We start from the raw sequence: 11502 nt of genomic DNA on the forward strand, positions 1-11502 counted from the left end.
AGTTGCCTTTCATCATTGAAGAGATTCAAAGTAGCCTTTCATCATTGAAGAGACACTAAGTTGCCTTTTATCATCGGAAAGATACAAAATTGCCATTCATCATTAACAAGATACAAATTAGCTGTGCATCATTGAGAAGATTCAAACTAGCAGTTCATCTTTCAAAAGCTACAAGGTAGCCTTTCATAACTGAAGAGATACAAAGTTGCCTTTTATCAATGAAAAGAAAAACTGACTTGCCTGATATACAGAACATGTCACTAGAGTAGTAGGACTGACCTTATGCACTGATCAGGGTTTTCCACCTTCCTGCACTGATAAAGTTGTCTATCAAAGTGATAAACAATGGAATGTCTTTCTAACCCTATGCCTGCAGGCTATTTACAGTACACAGCAATACAATAACACTCATCTTTAGCAGTTTGATAATGAAACCATTTCTGTGTTCAATCATTTAATACACTTAAAGAACACATTTTCCTCCTCCATGAATATGATTAAGAATAGCATAAAAATGCAGACTACTTCATTCTTCATTTTCATTACCATACTTTGCACCAAAATATCTTGCAAATCACAAGTAGAATAGGCAGTCCTAGTTTATGTCATCTGGGCTATCAGAATGCAATCTGTTTACTCTAAAGCAAATTGCTAATTGTTAATTAATCATTTAAAAACTCAAACATACCGACAAACATAATATTTCATGACACTTCTTTTGGCCTGCAGAAGATAAATATTGGCATGTGCCTTATCACAGAAACGCATTGTACACAATAACACAAACTAAGCATTAGATCTGATGAAATAAACCAAGGATTCCGACAAAAATTGATTGCATAAGTTCATCAGTTTGCATCAGTCTTGATGATCCATTTGGCTGTGGGATAAAAAGAGAGAAAGCAAAGTGTCAGGGTTTTGTTAGCTGAGCACATCTTGAGTAATCACAAAAATGAAACAAAAATGCAAAAATAAGAAATCAATACATGGTGACTGTTGGAGAAAAAAAAACAAACATCAATCTACTTCAGTTCTTCTGTGTAAACACTGTTTAGAGAGTCTTCCATGCCTGTATTTGAATAGTTACTCCACCATATGATTATCTTTGAGCAGAATTAAGTATACAAGTCTTTTGTTTTGTCATGCAAATGCAAATTAAAGCAAATATAGCTAACCATAAAAACCAGAAATGTTCATGTGTATTCTAATTTCACAAATTTCGTGAGAGATTCACAAATTTAAGATGCACATGAAAGATCTTGTTTACACTATATGCATTGAATTCTAGTGGCATGCCGCCAATATTCCTTGCTTTACAGTATGCACAAAATGACCTCCATTGGGATGTAAGAACAACATTTTGTGTACGAGAGAACAGAGGATGTCCTTATGAAACCGGTACAAGCTTTTGAGTATTGCAACACAAGTCAAACACTCTAGAATCTACAAGAAACATCTTTACATCATTCTGTCTTCATTTCTTCCTGAATCTAAAGCTCCTTAATGATTAGCTGATTTACATAACTACCTTTTGGTGAGTCGTAAAATTTTGATATGTACACTGATCAGGATCCTCTGATCAAATAGTTAGCATTGCACAAATATGGCTCCTGTAATAAATATATTGATTTAAACACAATTTTCCCACTATAAGCCAGGGTTAACAAGAGTTGAATTTGACTTCAGCTATCATTGGGGTAACATGACTCTCACCTGGTATGGCCATTGAGGACAGCTGCTCTGGTTTGTCCAAGAGATCCACGTTCTCTCGACGGAAAGACTTTGACTTGGCACCAGCAAAGTTCCTGCAAGAACACAAGACAAGCTTATCAACAAAGGACATGATACATAAATACTACAAAATACCACAAACCATGAGCAGTTACATCTGGTACAGAAATCCAAACAAACAAACAAACAAACAAACAAACAAATAAACACAAACTACAATAACAGTGAACACATACTGAGCAAGACTCTTTTTTTTTTCTTTTTATACTGCACAATTTATCCTGACAAGCAAAGTATGGAATTGTTTGGTTGATTTTCTGCTGAACTAAATATATGTAATATGGAGCTACAGAGTCAAACCTTGGCAAAACCACTGCTGGATCAATAGAGATCAAAACAAAGTGACTCACGTTTTCCAGTCCTCTTCTGTTTCCCAGATCTCGTAGACGGCATAGTTACAGGTCCCCTCAAACATTCTCACACTGATGCTGCGGTTGTGTAGGAGTGGAAACAATAGAAATACAATGCATGACATTACTGGGTAAGTATACCTTTCTGAACATAATTTTATCAACATGTAATAAACTTGATGTTGAGAAGATGAACTGAAGTGTTTCCAATTAGTACCATATTGTTGTACTTGTATTAAGGTTTCTCTAGGTATTGATCATTCTTACGACTATTATAGTTTGCCTACAATATATTCAGATGAATATATTGCAATTCTGCGAGGGGGATAGCAATGATAAATGATGATGATGATAATAATCATGACTACAAACATCATCATTTTCATTATACTAATAATAACAATAATGATAATAATAATAATCGTGAAAATTTTATTATGACTACCATCATTACTTTACTATTCTTGATATCATTATTACTAGCTTTGAAGAAAAAACAAATCACTATATTCCAAGTTTATCACAAAAGTAAAAACATTTAGAATGGGGCATCAAGTCTTGACTTCCTGAACTTCATCTTTGAAACTTTAGTTTCAAGACACACACACAAAAAAAATAAGTAAAGAGGCAAAATTAGAACACAACAATTTTCAAACAGTACAACTACTTGACTGGATTAGGCATCCAGAATTCTGCTTTGTTGAAAGATAGTGATGGCTGTTTATATCAAGTATTTATATATCCTCTGAGAATTGTTCACTCAGCTTATTCAATCTTATAACTTTCCATAAGAACATCCTATTCATAGAAGAAAAACAGAAATAAAGTCAATTTCCCTAAGTCTGTGATTAGTATACTATTACTGAAGCACTCTCCTTTCAAAATATCACACCGGTGATGCACATATAAGTCTTAGACTGACAAGAAAAAATCTTGCAAAGAGGACACAATAGCTTACCTCACACATCCATCATCTCTTCCTGCTGCATCAACGTATGTCCTCAGGTTGTCACGGAAACTTCTATCCTTTTCCTCCAGTACGGCGAACTTCCTGCTGACAATGAATGCCTGTGGAGCGTAATCGTGAATAGCTGCAATCAGCAACATATAATACTGACCTGTGACAGTAAATCTAGTCCTGTTGGGGGGGGGGGGGGGGGGGGGAGAACAACTAGCAATCTATATTTCATGAGGAGTTATATCTCACATCCTAATTCATGACAGAGATTACGAGAGAAATATCTGTACTTGTTCCACTGTCTCTTTGTAAGTTAGTGTATACGCTGTTATTTTCGCGTACAGATATTTTCCTGAATGAGGTCATAGACATTTTCGTGAGATGTTGTTTTTGCGATAATGACGCTGCCGCTATTAAACATAAATGTGCTATTACCCTAGCGCATGGAGACATTATCGCGTGTTGTTAAATTCATGATCCAACTAAGATGCACGAAAATTAAACCCTTGCGAAAATAACAGCTTATACAGTAGTAGATTTGTGGGAATATATCCTTGCACCCGAGACTCTGGAATGATGTCAACAAAATGTCTGAACATCAGGAAATAAGCTTCTCTCACCAGAGATCCTTTGTTGGTCTCAGTCACAGTATCTTCATCCACGGGATCAATCTTGACCTTCTGCTCCAGACGTGCCACCAGGTCAGCAAGACGATTGACCTCAGCAGTCAATAGATTCATTCCTATAAGTGCGGGAGAAAAAGACAATTACATGAGTTTGTGTCCGTGACCTTTGACCTTGTGATGAACTTTCAACTCCCCAAAGGACATCCACCATCCAAGTTTGGTCACAAACAGACATATGGATCAAAAGTTTGGAGCCATAATCAACTAGAAATGTCGCTACAGCGACTGGTATGCCTCCACCATAATGCATGTTTCTCCTAATAGGTCTATAGCACAATGTCTTGACAATGTGTGATGACAGTTTCACATAATTGGCAAAATATTAAAATGACAGGTTTGTCACAAATGTGCTGAATGTTCACTTTCCTTGAACTATGTTTAATTGGATGAATGACTAAATTGTCAGAGTGCAGGTATTTGGGGATTTGAGGATTTTTACTTGACTCTGACCCTTTTATAAGTTTATGCACTGAGTAATACACAATGTATGGAGAAAAAGTGTAATTTCAGTATGGTAAAATATTTGTATTTAAACCTGGCCTTTGACCCTTGACCTTTGGCCTTAAAGTTTCAAAGAGAATACTGTTTGGTAGAACATGCATAAATATGTAATAAATTTCATGATAATACCTTGATGATTTTCGAGATATGGAGGAAGAAGGGAAATCTAGCACTTTCACTTGACCTTTGACCTTTGTGACCTTTTGGCAAGAAACTTCCCACAGAATATCTATTGGGTAATACATGTATATATCAAGTTTCAAGAAAAATCCTGCAGGCATTGCATAAATATGAAGGAAGTAGTGACATTTTGAGGAGTTGACCTTGACCTTTGACCCCCCTGACCTTTGATCCATGACCCCTAATTCCCTAGATAAGCACTGCCAGTCAGTACATGCTTATATTAAGTTCCACGAAGATACCTTAAACCATTTGCGAGATATGGAGAAAAGCGTACAATTTCAACATTTTGACTTGACCTTTGTCCCTCAACCTTAGACCTCATGACCCGAAACTCTCTATGGAGAATCTTTATTTAGTAGTACATATATACACAAAGTATCAAGAAAATACCTTCAGGCATTGCATGGATATGGGGGAAATAGTGAAATTTTGAGCATTTGACCTTGACCTTTTGACCTTTGACCTTGAGCATGTGCACCGAAACGTTGATAGGCACAACTTCGCCCATTCATAAATGTACATGCCAAGTTTCATTAGGATACCTCAAAAACAGTTTTTTAGTTACGCTGTCCACAAAATTGATTACGGATGGAAGGACGGACGGACGGACGGACGGACGGACAACCTGAAAACATAATGCCTCCGGCACTTCGTGGCGGAGGCATAAAAACTTAACATAGGGCCCTAAAAGTTCATTGACCCCTGTCTATGACCTTTGACCTTGTGGTGACCTTCAACTCCCCAAGGGACATCTACCATCCAAGTTTGATAACAAACGGACATATACATCAAAAGTTATGAGCCATAATCGAAACGCGCCGTAAAAACTTAACATTGGGCCATAAAGTTCATTGACCCCTGCCTGTGACCTTTGACCTTGAGGTGACCTTCATGTTTGGTAAATTGTGTAACTTTGAATAACCACTCTTCCCTCCATGTTTGATTGAAATTGAAGTCCTCAGTAGAGAGTTATTCAAGTGTTTGTAGCGTTATGGACGGACGACAAACGGACAGATGCCGCAGGCGATCCCTTAGTCTCCCCTCACCCCTGGTGGGCTCGACAAAAATCACTTCCTATCTAACCACATGAGACCTTTTCTGAAGAGCTATGAATAAAGGTAAGAGCAATAAAAATTTCTTAAAATCTACTGAAAAGAAAATACTGTCTGTTTTCCCCAAATTATGCCACCTTTAGATGTCTTGGATGGCATTCACTGCAACTACCAAACAGAACCATGAGTGTTTAAGACTTTAACACTACCCCAGCCGCCACAACTACACTGCACATGTGGGAGGGTATTTGCTGATTGCTTGATTGAGTTTGTGTGTATACCAATGTACTCACCTTCTCCTGGCACACTGGTCTGTGTGGACAGTTGACGTCTTGTCCGTCTAGCTACCCAGCCAGCGCTGGAGCTCCGGACGGGCTCTACCACCGCCACCTGACTACTTCCAGGTCTATTTCAATGGTGATACAAGTTGGAGATAATCAACAGTTTTGACCACACACTATCTATACAGCCATGAGTTGTACAGCACTTTCTTTAAAACAAAACATTTACATATTTAAAAAATAAAATTATTTCAGGAATATTCCGGCATATACGGTATATTCATATTCTGAAATATTTTAATCTGTAAATATATAAAATTGTCTGAACCCGTTATTGTCTATCTGATAAATGAAAGTCACTATTGTCTGAACCCGTTATTGTCTATCTGATAATGAAAGTCACTAAATACTCTTTTTATCATACAGCTAAATGACCAAGTTGCTCTGGTCATCTTCCACAACAGATTGACAACTCAAATAGCAATCTAGTCATCTACTTCCTAATATATCAGACATATTTGACAAACTTGGCTGTAATCAAGAGACATGGTTCCTGTCACTACACCTGACATCGACTCCTAGTCTTGGACCTCACCTGTCCTTCAGGGCTTCATGTTCCAGGTGGTCACAAGCAAAGTCCAGATTTTTGGTCAGGGCCATAAACTGTCCAGAAACTTCCTTCAGCAAGAAGCGAGTAGTGAACTGTTGGTGGAAGGTCTCCGTAGGATACTCCTGGGAATACAAACAAGGCAATTCCTGATTAAGATAGAGTTTGAATTCAGGACTACTGAAAATACTGGCTGTCCAAGGGCGGATCTAGCTTTTTGCTGGGGGGGGGGGGGGGGGGGAAGCCAATGACGATGGGTCATGACAAGCAAAAAAAAAAAGTCTTCACATCTCTTGCTACCACTCTTCTCCCAAAATCGGCTGACACAATGATGAGCAAACAAACAAACAAAAGCAAAAACAAAGAGGAGGGCCGGGATTTAAACCCCTAAACAACAAAACAAAACAAAGAGAACAAAAAAAAAAAAGAGAAAACCACGAATGGGGTTGAAGATGACTATCCCTCCCACTGATCTGTCACTGCTGTGATTCTTGTTTTCATCAAAGGGCACGTCAGAACAAATCTGACTAATGACACCAACAGACTTTTAACTATAATCACTTGCACATTATCCAGCAGCAGTTCAGCTATCATCCATACCAGGTACAGAAGCACAAAATGTACGTGTCTGAGGGTGCATTTGTCAACTCCTTTTCTCGGCAGAAACAGGTTATCCAAACAGCTTTCAAGGAATTTTTAAGAGTTGATAAACGCAAAGCTGTTTTGAAAGCCCTTTAGGAAAGCCTTTACGAAAGGGTGCGTTTATCAACTCTCCTTTCTCGGCAGAAACAGGTTATCCAAACAGCTTTCAAGGTATTTTCACGAGTTGATAAACGCAAAGCTCTTTCGAAAGCCCTTTAGGAAAGCCTTTTCGAAAGCCCCAAATTTGTGGCTATCCAAACAGGTTTCCTAAACAGGTTTTCAGAAACCTGTTTGTAAAAGCCTTTTGGAAGTTGATAAACGCAAAGCTGTTTTGAAACGGCTTTGTAGTCTTGTACTTCAGTACTTGTACTTCTCCTCGGGTCGAATAGCGCAATGCAGCTGTGCAGTGACAGGCCAGTTAAAAAATCGTTTTCGCGAAGAGAGTTGATAAACGCAACTATTTTGAAAGCCGTTTCTAAAGGGCTTTGGAAAGGGCTATCAAAAGCCGTTTAAACAGGGGAAAGTTGATGAACGCAGCCAAAGTCTCATGCCGCCACTCAGAAATATTTGAAGTATGTGCTAAACTGGAGCTGCCTCACAGATAGTAAGACAATTGATTCATGTGGCATTGCATCGTGACTCGTCACTCTCAAAGGAAGATATGTCTTTATGATGGTAATTGCTTTTCGCCGTCCCTTCTTAGAAAACAAGCGGCACTTTAATAGTACAGGCAGTCAGGGCTTTGGAAAGGGCTCTCGAAAGGGCTATGGAAAGGGCTTTCGAAAGGGCTATCGAAAGGGCTATCGAAAGCCGTTTAGAACAGGGGAAAGTTGATAAACGCAGCCTGAGACAGATTTTTGACACTCACTTTCTAATTCCCCAAAACTGTATAGCTAGGTATGTCATAGTAGGGAGGTGGAAGAGAGATGGAAAGTGCTCCTTGGGAAGCTACCACAGGGTGGGATTAAATGGGATAAAATTCAGGATTTGATTGCGATAACAGCTCAGATACCTGTCATCATAAGGCCAAACTGACCGCAGCTGGCCGGAGGTGAGCAAATCTTGAGTAATCTCTCCTCCACTTCCCTGGTCATAGCACTGACATAACACACTTTTGTTCATTCAGCATCAAACATTATATACACAAATATTCACAATTACACTCCATATTCACACTTGTAGATACAATCTTTCTGGTTCTGAAGTGATCTTTATATCTATGATTCAAAACCAAGGGAAGACCTAAGGGGGAGCCCTGTACAGACCTTTATATTTCTGGAAAGCAAGGTGCTTACTTACATCTGCCATTTTCTGCAGAGCTGATGACACAAAGCCAGAAAGGTCTTCTAGGCTGGCAAAAATGTCCTTAAAGGGTCCCAGGTGGCTCTTGAAATACTCTGGGAGGGAAAAAATGGGAAAATAGAATTAACTTCGAATGACAACCCCCCCCCCAAAAAAAAAAAAAAAAAAACAAACAAACAAACAAACAAACATATTTCTGTTCAAGCGTTTTTTCTGTTTCTGAAGATTTCCAAGAAACACTGTAAATATTTGATTCACCAAAGCTTGATAGATTCTACGCAGAGTGTACAATAAGTAAATGAAAATTTCAACACCACGAAAATTTCCACTTTTACAGTACTTTGCAGCACTCATCAATTGCTTGTTACCCAAGGAAAAAGGTACTGCTAACTTCTTGACCGAACTGCAACATGAAATCAATTACTGCTCTACCCATCATATCCAATGTTAGCTCGACCTGATGTCATGTAGAAGCACGGCATCTGCCTATCGCGACACTTGTGTACAGCGACAGGGCTGTGCATAGTTAATCCAATGTGGGAATTCACTATTTTTTCTCATTGAAAAATGATGATTCTCTGTCATTCTACCATGTGGTCCTAGATACGGAATTGAACCACTTTGACTTGTGATATTGTCTCACAAGTCCAAATTTTTAAAACAATTATTCTATTTGCAAAATATATTGAACCAGTAACATTCAGAATAAAAATGTATTTTCCTAAGTGACTGGATCAAAGATAGAATACACAAATGTAAATTTTATGTTTCAGATGTATAAATCCCCTAACAAGAATACAGAGACTCCAACCCAAAGCACCCTCTGATCTGGAGATTCTCCCGCCTGCAACCCCTAGCAAACGGGAGACTCCATGTTGATGTGTGCGAAGTTCCTAGGGTTCTAGATGGTCTCTGGTGTTATCTAAGGCTTATTTTTTCAACGTACGATAGCAATAAGTAAGAACTCCTTTCCAACGGGAGACACAGAGCCAGGGTGGGAGAAATTAAATCTCAAGCGGGAGAACGGGAGATTTTGCAAAAATGGGTTTTCGGCGGGAGATCTCCCGTCGAAAACGGGAGAGTTGGAGTCTCTGAGAATAGCTAGCAAAATCTCAAATGTTCAAATGCAGAATTTTTTATTACACATTTTACATGCCTTAATTTCACATACATTCAAAGGATTACCATAAGTTGTTGTTGTTGTTTTTTTGGTCTAATTGCTATAAAAATATAAGCATCACTAATATACACCAACTGTGGATTTCATCCCAATTCTTTCAAAATATAAGCAACAGGGATCAATGACATTACATGCAGATAAATGTACACTCACCGCATAGCTCCCGTGTCAATGTTGTTGGTGTTGTGGGTATCTATTTGATGAAAGAGGTTCTCTAACTCCTCATTCGTCAGGACCCCATCCCCAAAGAAGGATTTGAATTCATCCAAAGAAAGACAGTTGTCATCTAGCAACAAACAAGTAAAAACAAGGAAAAGATGAGCAAGACATAATGAATGAAGTGAGGTACAAGTTTAATCTTCATCACCACCTTTCACAAACTGGAATTGTTATTGACCATTTTTGTTTTCTCATACAGAAATCTGCAAGTTTTATATAATATGTCTGAGAAAAAGAGGGAACAGGGTCTACCCCATGATGGAAAGAACAAAACAAAACTGAGCTAATCTGGCAAACACAGGAAATGTTCTTTTAATATGTACTCGTCTCTAAGTTGTCAAAGTTATTCATCAACTTTATTTTCATTTGCTTTGGAAATTATTTCTTTGTTCAACTTACCATTCTTATCTGCCCTTCTAAAAACCTGAGAAATTCAAAGCAGAGAGAGAGAGATAGAGAGAGATAGAGAAACAAACAGTGAGAGAAATACTTAGTCAAACTACTTAGTGCTTTTTGATCAAAGTGAGTTGAATTTCAAGAAAGAATGGATTTGTTGATTTTCTTTATTTGTTGATTTTCTTCAAGGTTGAATGACAACCATAGGTGTCAATTACTGAACTCATTTTAACTACACATTTGTATCATTGATGGCTACTGAAAAAAAAAATACAGCTGAGATAATTAAAAGTGTGATCCACTTAATGCCGCATATCCCTGTCACACCAGTCACAAGGGGGGGGGGGGGTGTTTCATACTTTTAGAGTTTTGAATGACCTAAGAACGACTGCAACACTATGGAGAATTTCAATAATTCAGCACAAGAACTGAACACTAGTCGTTCTTTTAATCCAATGCATGGCCTACTCCTTATATTATGAATAATGTTATCTATTTTATAATTTTAATTTTATCTTGTAACGGTTAGTGGAGTCTACATGGCTACATGAAAAAGTCTCCAAAATCTTCATTTTCATTAGTAGGTGAGTGTAAGTTGAGCAACATTGAAGACATACATAGCACACCATTTTTTAGTAAATCTTTAATTATAAGATCGACTTTGCTTCTTTGTGAAACAGGCCCCTGGTCCTGAAGTTCTACACTAGAAATAGGCGTCCTGATCGACAATTTGGCTTACTGACAGTGAAACAACAACTTGGACGTTAACCGCAGCAGCGACCCCAATACGTACCCATTTACAGCTCCCCGCGCCGGGGTTACTTGGACGTATAAAATGAAACCTCGTCCTCTGAATGACAACTTAAATCAAAATGTAGCAATACTCACATCAAGGAAAACAGACATTCCCTTCTCTATTTCACCAGACATTGTAATTTTGCTTGTGACAGTGTAGATTTCCGACGAAAAATAATTTCGAGCTGACCCTCAGAAACGCAGGAGCACTCAAACAGCAAACGCGCCACCGGTTGTCTCTGCATGTGTAACTCAATACGTACATGATTGTGTACACCACATACTTTATCTGTGTAGAATATCGATAGAGATCAGGGCCAGGGGGATGCGAGATACATAAACAACAGGAAAATCGTGCGAGTTGTGGATTTGATCGCTAAAGTGATAATCACCATTTGGGCGGAGTTGTAGAACGGCAGCTTTTGGACTGTAAAATGTAAAATTTTCAAGCTCGCTCGCTCCGCTCGCTCGCATGTAATCGTTATGCTCTCCTGATATTGCTGCCAGTAATTGCTAGGAGTTGCGCCCGATGCGCCCCCTTAAATTCAAAAGCGAAAAA

General features: G+C 38.5%; 1 pseudogene; it reads right to left on the bottom strand.

Annotated features, from left to right (window-relative positions):
• Positions 1 to 318: 318 nt before the first annotated feature.
• Positions 319 to 11170, bottom strand: LOC139728964 (N-terminal EF-hand calcium-binding protein 1-like; annotated as a pseudogene).
• Positions 11171 to 11502: the final 332 nt, after the last annotated feature.

This window comes from Diadema antillarum, unplaced genomic scaffold (assembly GCF_040938485.1).
Source record: "Diadema antillarum isolate AM-2024a unplaced genomic scaffold, OU_Dant_1.0 seq00000207_RagTag, whole genome shotgun sequence".
Taxonomy (NCBI): Eukaryota; Metazoa; Echinodermata; class Echinoidea; order Diadematoida; family Diadematidae; genus Diadema; species Diadema antillarum.